The sequence below is a fragment of the Pseudopodoces humilis genome, chromosome 1 (genome assembly GCF_049639895.1).
Source record: "Pseudopodoces humilis isolate 2021_Gansu_Grassland_sample_001 chromosome 1, ASM4963989v1, whole genome shotgun sequence".
NCBI classification, from domain to species: domain Eukaryota; kingdom Metazoa; phylum Chordata; class Aves; order Passeriformes; family Paridae; genus Pseudopodoces; species Pseudopodoces humilis.
The window spans coordinates 3091509-3101170 of record NC_142200.1 but is presented as its reverse complement, the minus strand read 5'-3'; the positions used below and the strand labels follow the sequence as shown (position 1 = coordinate 3101170).

Genomic DNA, 9662 nt, shown 5'->3' with positions numbered 1-9662 from the left:
GTGGGGAGTTTGCAATGTTAATGGTGTAAATTAAAACGAAGCCTGATCCTAAATATTTCTTTGTGATCTTGCAACTGTCAAGGGAATTGTAACTTCAGGCCAATAGATGCCAGCTCAGTAAGATTTTTGAATAGTTCTCATAGTCTTGAAAAATACAGAAATAAAGCCTAAGGCAAGCTTAAGATGAGGAAAAAAATAATTTTAGAAACGAAAGAACTTAAGAGATAATAGAATCATTTGAGGTTGGGAAAGACTTCCCAGATCATCAAGCTCAACTCTTGATCAAATACCACATGTCCACTAAACCATATTGCAACCACATTGCAAAGTGTCTGCTTGGCTTGTTTGGTTTGTTTGGTTTGTTTGGGTTTTTTTTGAACACTCACAGGAAGATCCTCCATCACTGTTATTTATTTCATTTATATTGTATTTATTTGAGAATCACAGAATGGGTTGGATGAACCTTAAAGACCATCCAGTTCCAGCCACGTGCCATGGGCAGGGGCACCTTCTACTATCCCAGGTTGCTCCAAGCTCTGTCCAGCCTGGCCTGGAACACTTCCAGGGGTGGGACAGCCATCATAGCAGATGTTTTGCTCTGAATGAAGTGGAATAAATGCAAACAAAGCCACCTCATGTCAGTGTGGATGTGATTCTTCTGTAGATCTCTGGGTGTTCCTAGTCATGTTTAAAATAAGATTTTAGCCAATGCCAAGCATGGAGTCAGATGTAGGCAAGGAGGGAGCCTCCCTGTCCTTCCTGCAGAATAAGGTACCTTTACTTTTAATTGCAGTGCCAAAGCAAGGCATTATTCTGCAATATTTGGGTCCAGAAGAAATACACAAGTCATCCTCCCCATTAAAATAAAGAAAAATAATCTCTTCTTCTTGCAGGCTCTAGTGCTGGCTGCTTGTTTATTGCAGCTCAGTGTGTGAAGCTAAGGTCTCATTATTTACCTTAGCATCACTTGGTATTCCTATCTTTAAAGATAAATGCAATTAATGAAAACCTTGAAATAGGTCTTGTGCTTTCACTCAGAAGTATAATGTACATGTCTCCCTGTATACTCCCCTGGTGTAGGAAAGCAATCAAAATCCTATTATACTGACTTAACTACCTGCTGCCAGCTTTTTTGACCTTGTTTGTTCAGAAATTAAAAGGCAGGTCATGGCAGAGCTGAACTGCACAACCTGGTAGCACAGAGAGACAGAAAAGAGGTGCTCTGTGTATTTGCAGGGTGTCAGGCAGATTATACCACACTTAGGAACCGATTTTGGATGGGAGCAGTGTTTGAAACTGGCTTCTCCCAAATGCAGAAATCTTATATTTTTGTGTGCTCTGAAAGCACGAATTGATTTTGTTTTGTTTTGTTTTCCTGTTTTTCCAAAGAACTTGTGAAGCTGGGTTCCTGCTGGGCTTTATTAGCACCCATTGGTGTATTTATAGATGTATAAATACACATTCTGCATCTAGACAGCAACAGCTAAAGCAGCTGCCACACTTCCACTCTCAGGAGAGAAATGCACACAGCTCCTTGAAATGGTGGCACCCAAAAAGTCACAATACTGTCTTGAGAATGGGCAGCTGATGAAAGAAGATTTAAGGAGGTAACCTGTCATCGAAAACCAGGATAGTTAAGAGCACCCATAAAATACCTTGAAATAAGAAATTATTTTGTGGGAAAGAAATAAGAAGTTGCATTGATTTACAGCAAAGAATCCACAGTGTCTCCTGAAAGGAGATACATATCCTAGGGTGGACCAGGTATTAGTTTGAGGTAGAAAGAAAAGAAATTCAGGTCTGTATTGGTTAACCCTTCTCTCACCTTGTGCAATTTCCTTTGGGTAGGACACAGGGATTGGTGTAGGCCAGCACTACTTTTCAGTGGTACTGCTCAGACCTTCCTGGCCCCTCCCTGTCCCAGGACCCTAATCTTAACCCTAACCCCAAAACTGGCTTAAACCTTGCCTAAAATCCACCAAGCCCTACAGGAGATTAACTTGACTGAAGTGGCACAGGGTAAAGCAATGAGACAAAGCAACTCACATGATTTTACCCTTTGTCCTACTTTTTTAAATTTCACATTTTATTTACCATACAGCAACAGGAGCCCTTTATGCAGAAGACTAAGGCAAGCCAAAATTCCTCCCAAGACCACTGTAAATAACTTTCTGTCCATCTGTCCTTTACTCTGCCCAGTCACATTCATCCTACTAAATGTAGAATTCAATAAGTGATCTGGAATCTGGTTCCCTTTTTCATGGAATCATAGAATAATTCAGGTTGGAAAAGACCATTAGGATCATCATATCCAATTGTCAGTCACATTCACCACTGAACCACATCCTCAAGTGTTACCTCCACATGTTTTTGGAACACTTTTTGTCAGAGAGGTGCAATGACTTGCAAGGCATCTTGGTTTAAAGTCATTGTGCAAAAGAGTTCATCTGATTTTCACCCTGAAAGGGCAGATTTCTCTCTGTTGCTTTATAAAATGAATCAGGGATGACTATGTGGAGTGTAAATATCTGTATATATTCACATATTTATACATATATAAAAGCAAACCTGTTTGGTTTAAGTGGAGGAGAGGAAGATGGCTCGTACCTAAAGATAGAAGGAGGGAAATGAAGCAATACATCACAGAATTAAATCTTTCTGGAAGAGCAGTTTCTCCTAAAAATCCCGAATTATATTTTCCAACTGAGACTCAGAAGACAGGCTAAATCCTCCTTATAACTCCCACGCTCGTTTTTTCTTTTAGATGAATAAAACTTTCAGTACAGGAAAAACTCAATGATTAAAAATTACAAATGCACTGAATATGCAGCACTTTGATGCAAACATCTTTGCAGTAAAAGGCCAGGTGTTATATTAAACAGTGTTTTTATCTGATCCCTACGGAAATATTGCCTCTGGAAATGTGGCAAATCTTTAGTTTTAATGGAATCTGTGAATTCTGGGGGATTACACAGTTGCAAAAAGTGAATTCAAATGCTAATACAGCTTTGGATAAAACTGTGGAATTGCCTCCTGCTTGACAAGTTTACATGGAGAGGAGGTTTCTTCCGACTTTTCAGAATTCCTGACAATAGCTGGGTACAAACCCTGAAACTGGTTGGCCTTGTCTAATGATATTTGATTGGAGATGATGTCAGCTCAGTCTTGGCTGGAAGTATTGATCATACATATATATGGGGGTTGAAACTGCCAATTAATCTGTTCATTAATAGAGATAATTAAAAAAGTCCTTTTGCTTCCACCACATATGCATTTTATAGCTATACCTACCAGAAGAACAACTGCCTCAAGCAACAACATGAATGGTCCATAAAAGATCTTTCTAAATGGATAACATTAAAAAGAAGAGTTATTTATGATCACTTCTTAGGACATGTTTCCTGCATGACTTGCTTAGCTTCAGGAAAATTCAATTTTCTTGCCTTATTTTCTTTTTCTTTTCTCTGTTTCCCCTTCTTTCCCTTGTCAGTAATTCAAAGCTAAGACTGACAGAGAAGGGACAAGGATGCAAAGGAAAGCCCAGTACCATGGTTCTCTTTTGAAAGGCCTGGAAATTCTGCTCTAGACAGGGCCATTTTTCTTATTTGCTATCTTTGGATTTTGCTCCCCTCTGTTGCTTGTCAGTAACAATGATCGATATTCAGCAGGCATGATGGATCTGATTGCAGCATCAGCTGTGAAGCTGGAACTGATTGCAAAATCATCATGAAAACCTGGCTGGGGGCTGACCTGTCACCATCAGGGAGGCTCTGACCAGACTGTGGCAAACATTTGGAGGGAAATCACATTTTTGAGTAATTAGTCAGAGAGGTCACTGCTGAAACCCTTCTTCATTTGTCCTGCTTTGAACTTGTCTGTCTGACTCCCCATCAGAGCTGATCAAAATGTAAAATTAGTGACATCCAACCAGTGACTCAAAGGGAGACCACAGCAGCCAAAATCAGCCAGGCTATAAATCACAGAATTATAGAACGGGTTGGAAGGGGCCTTAGAGATCATCTCATTCCAACCACACTGCCATGGGAAGGGACACCTTCCACTATCTCAGGCTGCTCAGGGTTCCTGAGGTGTTTTCAATTAGCAAGAAGCCCTTTAAATAACAGAACCTCTTTAAATAAAGAGGTTCAATCACCTCCCCACACATGCAAATAGAGGGGAGAAATGCATGCTAAATAAGAGAAACTTCTCTTTAATTGAATGTGATAGTAGTTTGCTATTAAAGTTTAACTAAATAAAGTGTTTTTAAGAATTTTTTTTTGAATTTACTAAAAGAAGAAAGAGCTATAAAGATCTGATTTTTTCTTTTTAATATGGGGGTATTTGGGGTTTTTTTTGTTCTTTTGGATTTTTATACTTTTTGTTCATTTGGAGATTCTCGGGATTATTTTTTAATCTGAAATGTCTCAAAACCACTGGTCTTGCTACTTTCTGAAGTCAGTCACTGGAGGGAGATCCAGGCTTTTGAAAGGTCTGGTTTTCCTCAGTAGTTGTCATCTCCAGTTTCCAAACTGAGGCACTGTGGGAGTTGTGAGACTGGAGCCTGGGAGCAGGCTCTGGTTGACAGCGAAGGGGGCATCAATCCAAGGCCATGGGAGATGGGCTGCTAGGAAAGAAACACCTGGTCAGGTTGTGAAGACTAGGGTGGGATTATGGGAATGGTTATGTTAATGCCATTGGTCCATATAAGGTAATGTTTTTTGAGTTCTTGCTAATGATTGGTTGGCAATGTTTTACATATATGGTAATGCAGTTGTTCATTGGTTCAGGGTTCTGTTACAAAGGTTATATATTGTTACATTTCCCCCATTTCAGGGTCTTTGTGGATCACCCCATACCATGTACAGCTTTTACCCCTTTTGTTATTTTTGCTCCTTTATTAAAATCTTTATTTTCCAGGTAACCCTCGTGGAACCCTTTTATTTCTCTTGCCACAACCCCTGGCTGATCCGGTCCCAGAATTGTGCAGACACCGGCACGACAAGGCACAGGCTGAGTCACAGATTGCAAGGGAAGGTGAAGCACGTACTGATCCAGTGGAGAAACTGCTGTTCCTGGTGCAGATGTGCACATATTGCCTACTTTATTCCTAGGTCGGTTCATAAAGACTCACACATGCTGTTTAACTAAAAGCTCACATGGGTGGAACTTGTCTGCTTTTAACAGTATTTTAGCAGGCTTAAAAAAAAAATTAATTCAGTTTTACTCTTGGAAGTGAAGGACAGATGGTGAAAGAGCAGGAGGGTTAGCAGGAAGAATATTGTGGGAGTCTATGCATATATAAATAATTAGCTAATAAATAAGGTGGAGATAATAATGCCTGTGAGTATATATACATATATATATATATATATATATATCTGTATATATACCGCTGCAAAGCTGGGAAGCAAGCTTGTTAATATCTCTCTTCTTTTTAGTAATAATTCCTAAATCTAGCAAAGCACTTTTTGAGAGTATATTTGATGGAGGAATCACTGTGTGTTGCCATGGTGTTAGGTTTTCTTTTTCAGAGCGGAACAACACATTTAAAAAAGAAACCTTTACCTTGTTGCTACGCAAACACGAATTGGTGTTATTATATCCCCAGAAAGCAGAACAACAGTATTGCAAGTAAGTCAATATTCTGATAAGATAAATGCTCCCTCTCTTTGCCCTTTCACTCAAATGTAATGCCGCAGTAATACTTAAATCTGATGAATTCTCTGGAGGCCAAGCTGCAAAATTTCCAGTGTGCTTGTCATTTCTGTATAGAAATTACCCACTAATATCCTACCCATGGCTCTATTCAGACCCAAACTCCAGCCTCGTGAGATAAAGGTTTGCTCCCAGGTAGCAGAATTTAGTTCAGGCTTGATAGGATTTTGTTCCAAGTGATTGGGAAGCATCTCTTTCTAAAAAGGGATCAAAGGTCCATTATAAGTGTTGTGTTTATACCACTCTATGCCACAGCTGCCTGTTTTATTCTACATGCAGTGATGTGGTTGCCATAGCCATCATCTTGGGCTTCCTCTTCCATCCACTGGAATATATGTAGTGCCAGGCAACAGCTGGTTCTGTCTAAGTCCCAACTGCCTTTCCACAGCCCAGTTCTGCTGAAAGATAAAATCAGTGATACCAGCTCAGAGAGCTTTTCCACTAGAAAAATACAAGAGATTCATAATCATAGAATCACCACAGAATCACTGAATTGTTTGGCTTAGAAAGGATCTTAAAGATTATCTTGTTCCAACCCCCTGCAATGGGCAGGGACACCTTCCACTGGCCCAGGTTGCTCCAAGCCCTGTCCAACCTTGGCCGTGAGCAGTTCCAGGGATGGGGCAGCCACAGCTCCTCTGGGAATCCGTGCCACAGCCTTACCACCTTCACAGGGAAGAATTTACTCATAACATCTCATCTAAACTTGGCCTCTTTCAGTTTAAAGCCATTCCCTCTTGTCCTGTCACTACCCATTTGTTCCTCAATTCTCTGTCAGTGGTGCTGGGGAGGTGGGTGGCTGTTCCAGTTCCTGGGATGAGAGATCGCTGGTTGAACAAGGACTGTTTAAGCAGATGAAATTGAACCCCATCCCCATTTGGACTCAGTTGCATTATTGCACCTGTAAGCTTGCCCAGATGAGAAAATGATTTACCCTTGGTAAATTGGCAGATTGGTTCAAACTCTTATTTATCAGAAACGTAGAATGGCAGCAAACATGCAGTATCCAAATAAAGAAATCAATTTAGCACAGATACAGGGAGACAGTTCCAAACATGATCAGAGGACAGTGCTTCCAGCAACCTTTTGTAACCAGAATACAATGGGAACTGGAACATTCCTTCCTTTCCCCCTTGTAACATAAAGGGCTGTGTCATACTATGGTTGAGGTAATCCGGCACTGTGCTACATCACAATGTGTTTGTCAGCGCAGCCTGTCACAAAACGTGCCACCAATTAGCCCAGACACTAATTACATTTTTCCTCTTGCTTTGCACAGGGCCTATAACCAGGCCATGAAGAGAAACATCCCACCCTGGTTTAGGAGTTAGTGAAAGCAGTGAATGAGATTGGCTACGGAACCAATCTCCTTTGATTTACTTCATTAACCAATGAACTAATTAGATTTCTTGCTCCTAAAACCTCTTTCTGAGAGTCTTATTTTGGCAGTTATAAAGTCTGACATGAATTTTTTGGTGCCTCTTTAACCCGTTTAATAATGGATTAACATTGAAAGGGTTGGAAAGAATAATTAGTGCTTAAATGAAAAGTATTGAGAAAAAACTAATCAGCTCTAACACTTTAAAGCTTATGTTCCATCCAACTCTTATTTTTTTACCTGCAGGGAAAATGTTTTCACTTTGAGGTGTTTATTTCTTTTTCACATTCCTCTGAAGTGTCTGTTCAGACACATCATCAGGTTGTTGGGCTGCTTATCTAAATGGCAGCTGCTTTCCTGGAATAAAAAGATTGCAAAAATTAGAAATTGAACTTAAACCTCTGAACTTCTCAGTGTCTAGATTAACTCTCTTTTCAAACAGACTATATCTTGCCAGTCCTCAAATCACCTATTCATTAAAATGGTACTTTCAGGAACGGCATCCCAAGGACCATCCCTTCTGGTAATTTTATGGTAGAAAGATGTTCTTGGGGGTCATTGCTCTTGAGAACTCAGAAATTCTGAATTTGAGACAAGAGCATCAATTTCTCTCAGCTGAAAGCAAGGGCAAGACACAGCTTTGGTGAGTCTGGAAAGGTTCATTCAGCCCTGAAGCCAAAACTTTCACCCAACTTTCACTTTGTACTTGCAGGGATTCAAAACAGTGCCCTCCCATCCAGCTGAGCACTGGTGGAGAGGATATTCACTGCAGGATGTGCAGTGGCATTTAACCCAAGACATTTTACTGTCTTGTTTTTCCCTGTCAGGACATTTACAGTGATCAATATCATCAAGCAGATGCCTTGAGGCAAATTCCATCTCTGTAACTGGCAAATATTTCCAGAGACACCTCCTTCTAATGCAACCCCAACATGATCATGAGGCAAAGATGTTTTTAGTCACATTGCTCCAGGTGGTACCTACTTCTGGTGAATATGCAATATACAACACTTCTTTATCTCTTTTTTTTGTGTGCCTGAAGAGTTTTGGAGTTACTTTTCCTGCCTGCATTTGAACTAAATTAATTGTCTGCTGATAATGAACAGCAGAATACAGCTGGTTTGGTGTATGCTATGCATTGCAGTCTGAGGAAGAAAATTAGCATTTGAATGCATTTTTACACCCATCCACGTATTAATCTCTCTGATAATTTCTGCACAACATTCTTGTAATATTCTACATGGGCCATTTTCTTGCTTTCCTTCTCTTTCTACAAGCAGGTTGTCCTGAGCAAATTTCCTTTCACAGAGAATGCAAGATGCATTAAGTCTTGGATAGCTTCCTAAACTGAAATAATCTATCCAGAGAGGTTGTGAAATAAAATTTCTCTTTATTTTTAATAAACAATTTAGAACTTTCATCTGGGCTGCCTATAAATTCAAGATTTAATTTCATGGTCTTGATTCCCCAAACTTACTGGAAGATGAACAATTATCACTGCTTTCTAAGTTCATTTCTTTCTTCAGAACAAATTGTTTTGGTGGCTTGTGACATTCTCTCTGTTTGCCCTAAATCATCAATCTCATATTGGCTCTATGAAATAGAAGGAGGGTTTAGGGTTAAGGTCAATAAAAGAAAACAAGAGCAAATGGTCTGAACATCAGTTTTGAAATGAATTTCAATTTGTTTTCAGTGACACTGAAAAAAAAAATCTCTGCAAAGAAAAATTCTCTGTAAAGAAACATCCCAATGCACAGAAAATCTCTAAGTACAGTGAACAGAGTATGGGCTCAGCAATTTCCTGAGCTTTTTAAAAAACAATAGCTAAATAAATGTAATTGTGATCAAATCAGATGAATCACAATCAGATAATCACCTTTGAATTTCTTCTAGAGGTTCCCCAAAAACCAGTTCAGTCAGATTTTCCTCTACAGGTTTCTTTTGTGCCATACCAGCACTTCTAATGATTGTAGCCACTTCTATCAGGTGATGCTTTTTATTTTTTAATCACTCTAATCATCCAGCTGAACCCTGTTGTCCAGAGTAGAACAGAAATACCGCCCAGCAATTAACAGGTTTACCCTTTCTGTGGGAAGACTGGAGCAAAAAGATCCTGATGTTCTTGAAACCTGTATTTCAGCACAAATACTCATCAGTGGTGATCAACCCATTAATGGACAGAATGAGTTTTTACACTGCTTGCACCTGATAGCTGAAGGCTGAGATCACTGCAGCTGTGTTTTTAAAAATCCTCCAAACCTGTCAAATGAGATCCTTTGCTCCAAGCAAAACGACCCTGCACTCCCTGCAGCCGTTTTGCTCTTTATGATATTAAGAAGAATTTTTATGACTGGAATTTGGAAGGATATCACTGGACATAAGCAGAGCTATGCTTTGAGGAGCAGATTTTAGTAGTGTGGCTCTATTTACACGACCCTGTGACCAGGCACAGTGTTTCAGAGTGCTGTGTGAGAATGCAATGTCACAGGATTGCTGCTGCAGATAAAGACAGCTCCCTTCCCCGATCTGTTCTATCAGACACAGTGAACTCAAATGCCCCAGCTCTTCA

At 39.9% G+C, this 9662-nt stretch overlaps 1 long non-coding RNA gene across 2 annotated transcripts; it reads right to left on the bottom strand.

Moving 5' to 3' along the window:
* Positions 1–3789: 3789 nt before the first annotated feature.
* LOC148185000 (uncharacterized) lies at positions 3790–9163 on the bottom strand. Of its 2 annotated transcripts, XR_015773484.1 has the most exons (4): positions 8970–9163; positions 7334–7450; positions 5956–6110; positions 3790–4624 (listed from the first exon to the last, which is right to left on the bottom strand). It is a non-coding gene; the product is annotated as an uncharacterized LOC148185000 (long non-coding RNA). The 2 variants fall into 2 exon arrangements; XR_015773483.1 differs by lacking the exon at positions 3790–4624 and having other exon boundaries at positions 4635–6110; positions 8970–9154.
* Positions 9164–9662: the final 499 nt, after the last annotated feature.